The sequence below is a fragment of the Oncorhynchus keta genome, unplaced genomic scaffold, assembly GCF_023373465.1.
Source record: "Oncorhynchus keta strain PuntledgeMale-10-30-2019 unplaced genomic scaffold, Oket_V2 Un_contig_25868_pilon_pilon, whole genome shotgun sequence".
In the NCBI taxonomy this organism is placed as follows: domain Eukaryota; kingdom Metazoa; phylum Chordata; class Actinopteri; order Salmoniformes; family Salmonidae; genus Oncorhynchus; species Oncorhynchus keta.
The window spans coordinates 8,570-12,486 of NW_026284661.1; the positions used below are offsets into that span (position 1 = coordinate 8,570).

The following is a 3,917-nucleotide window of genomic DNA, read 5'->3' on the forward strand; positions in this document are numbered from 1 at the left end:
ACAGCTGCCTAAATATGATTCCCAATCAGAGACAACGATAGACAGCTGTCCCTGATTGAGAACCATACCCGGACAAAACATAGAAATACAAAAACATAGAAAACAGAACAGAATGCCCACCCAAATCACACATTGACCAAACCAAATAGAGACATAAATAGGCTATCTAAGGTCAGGGCGTGACATTATTAAGGAATATGATTTGTTTGTTTAGGATTCCTGGCAATGTAAATAGTTTGTTTGTATGCTTGTTTGCATGTGACTATTCCACTTTTGTTTGATGATATCTGTTAATAATAAAAATTTAAAAATCATTAAAGAGAGTGCCCTGTAAAAGTTGAAGTCATGTTGAACAACTACCAGAGAACCTTCTTTACATAGGAATTGCATACCATATTTGTTTCCATACATCAAAATAATACTTTATTGTAAATCAGCAAATACTTGCTTAGATAAGGCCTCAACAAGGCCCCAGTTAATGGTTGAAAATAACTTATTTCAGTGCCAATGAGTTACACTGAGTGTATAAAACATTAAAGGATCCGCAAAAAGGCTCATCCGGGATTTGAACCCTAAGCAAGAATTATACCCCTAGACCAACGAGCCTTATACCCCCCAAAAATAGTTGTTGCTTTCTGCAGCAATGACAGTGAAGATATCACACGATTGAACATCATGTGAGTGTTTTGTGCTATACTTGTGAGCATAACAATCTTCCAAACTGTTGACCAGGCTTCAGTTCAAATCTTCTGTACTTCATCTGCTGTGTCATTCACATTCTGTCTTCTTCAGTCGCAACATCAAACTGGTGACGAGTGTTGACAAATGAATAAAGAGCAAAATGAGAGATCAATTCAGTTTTTAAAAGAGAAAATGAAAAACTTAGACTTCAAAAAGAATGGAACTCATTTATTTTGAGTCAAATGACGCAAAGGTACATGAATCAAAGTAAATGAATGTAAAAAATACCCATTTAAAATAGATCCGTTTTCAACTAGAGAGATTGAGACGCATCGTATCCATCTCAATCTCCATAACTGCTTATGTTACACCTCCATATCTGCAGTGTAAGATGGTGGACCTAGAGCAGTGTTTGTCAAACCATGAGACATACCTATGATCTGTCTTCTCACAAAAACGTCTCTAGCTTCAGTACAGTTTGACCTACAAATTCGTATGACCACTCTCTGGAAAGGGGAGACCCTCACGAACACGGTGGTATTCTCTACATCCTCCACAAGTGTCAGGGGACTCGTCTGAAGTCAGAACCGTCTATGTGCCAACTTCTGTTTGTAAAAATCACGACACTACAGAAACTGCTGCTTGAATTGTCATCAAGGAGTAAACCAAATTGTACAGATATTCATTGCATAAAGTCAAATTTCCAAAATAAGGCATTTATGAAAAATATTTATCTTTTGCAAATATAATAATTATTGCCTGTGTCAATGAGCGCTGTTTCCACCCAGCTTGAAACCGGGGACCTTTCGCCTGTTAAGCGAACGTGATAACCACTACCCTACCAAAACTGCTGCTTGAATTCTCATCAAGGAGGAAACCAAATTTTACAGGTATTCATTGCAAAAAAGTCGAATGACCAAAATAAGGCATTTATGACAAAGATATTTCTCTATTACAAATACGCTAATTTTGCATGTGTCAATTAAATCTCTGTTTCTGCCCAGTTTGAAACCAGGGAAATTTAGCATTTTAAGTGACAGTGCAAACCACGACACTACAGAAACTGCTTCTTGAATTCTCATCAAGGAGCAAACCAAATTTTACAGATATTCATTGCATAAAGTCAAATTTCCAAAATAAGGCATTTGTGAAAAATAATGATCTTTTACACATATATTAATTATTCCATAAATAAATTATCCCGTTTTACGCCCGGTTTCAAACCAAGGACCTTACACGTGTGAAGCGAATATGATTACCACTACACAACAGACACTGCTGCTAGAACTATCAGCAAGGAGTTAACCAAATTTTACAGATATTCATTGCATAAAGTCCAATTTCCAAAATAAGGCATTTATGAAAAATATTTCTCTATTAAAAATACAATACCTTTTGCATTTGTCAATTACCTCTGTTTCCTCCCAGTTTCAAACCAGGGACCTTTAGCATGTTTAGTGAATGTGCAAACCACTCACACTACAGACACTGCTGCTTGAGTTGTCATCAAGGAGTAAACCAAATTTTACAGAATAAGGCATTTATGAACAATATTTCTTTGTTGCAAATATAATAATTATTGCTTGTGTCAATGTGCGCTGTTTCCACCCAGCTTGTAACCAGGGACCTTTAGCATTTTAAGTGAACGTGGAAACCACTACCCTACCAAAACTGCTGCTTGAATTGTCATCAAGGAGTAAACCAAATTTTACAGATATTCATTGCATAAATTTAAATTTCCAAAATAAGGCATTTATGAAAAACATTTCTCTATTACAAATACAATAACTTTTGCAAGTGTCAATTACCTTTGTTTCTGCCCAGTTTCAGGCCCGACCCTGCTTTGCTTCCGAGATCAGGCGTACTCAGGCCGGTATGGTCGTAAGCAAGAAACTGGACAAAGAGTTGAAATTTCACAAGGCAGTGACAAAAAGCTTACAGCACCTAGTATTCCCATGCAGTCTCGCATCCAAGTACTAACAAGGCGCGACCCTGCTTAGCTTCCGAGATCAGACGAGATCAGGGGTACTCAGGCCAGCATGGTCAGAAGCAAGAAACTATCTCTTGGTGCACTATATAAAGTCAAAGTGAGTCTGATTAACAGCTGTTGCATTTTCACCATTTAGATAAGCATCTTTGTGTCACTCAAAAAGTGGAAGAAATTGCATATACTGTAGCCATAATTTGTAGCACAGATCGTTGGAAGAAATACAAACTAACCTTGCTTATTTATTTCAAAGCGAGGGCACATATTTCAGCCTTGTGGGAGAAAAAGGACAAAGTTGAAATTCCACAAGGCGGTGACAAAAAGCTTAGAGCACCTGGTATTCCCAGGAGGTCTCCCATCCAAGTACTAACCAGGCCTGGCCCTGCTTAGCTTCCAAGATGAGATGAGATCAGGTGTACTCAGGCCTGTATGGTTAAAAGCAAGAAATTGGACAAAGAGTTGAAATTCCACAAGGCAGTGACAAAAAGCTTACAGAACCTGGTATTCCCAGGCGGTCTCCCATCCAAGTACTAACCAGGCGAGGTGGGGTGCATGGAGCGGCGGCGCTTGCAGAAAGCCTCGTGCTCTATGTCCATCATTTTTAGGCAAGTGTTTACTTCCCAGTCCTGCAGTATGAAACAGGAAGTCCCATTAGTGTAATTTCACAACAGATCTATTCTGCTTTGCTAACTCGTTGTTGAAAGGCTAGTAAAGAGCTCATTAACTTGTAGTATGTCTCTAACTCTCATTCTCTTACCAGCCGAGCGAGGTCGTTTCCCTCCTCCAGGGTTTCCTTCCACACCCTTCAAATAAAACACAGAGCAATTCACCTTTCCTGGCTTCTGATTCTTCTGTTGTTTATTTTACCCACACCTCCTGGAGTGCTGCTGGCAGGGAATGGCAGTGAAGGTGAGTGCTGATGTGGTACTCCACTCTCCCTAAGGGATGTTTTGACCTGAGACACCAGCCAGTTGCTCATGTGCTCCGTGGTGACATGGGGCGGGACCTGGCCTTGACTCTGGAGCAGCAGATAGTGGACCATGCAGATAGTGGGTAGTGGACCTGCAAGATGAGGTAAGGTATGAGACCGTGCCACGAAATACCGTATCGTGTGCTTTCAGAAGGGCCTTTCGCACCATTTCACAACTGCTCATGCCTGACAATTTGCAATGGATATTAAGAACTCTTAGGACCACCTTCTCTAAATTGTCTTGAAATTACAACTCTTTTTCTGTTGTTTATGTTTTTT

At 39.6% G+C, this 3,917-nt stretch overlaps 1 pseudogene; it reads right to left on the reverse strand.

Moving 5' to 3' along the window:
* Positions 1-2,990: 2,990 nt before the first annotated feature.
* Positions 2,991-3,109, reverse strand: LOC118376455 (uncharacterized; annotated as a pseudogene).
* Positions 3,110-3,917: the final 808 nt, after the last annotated feature.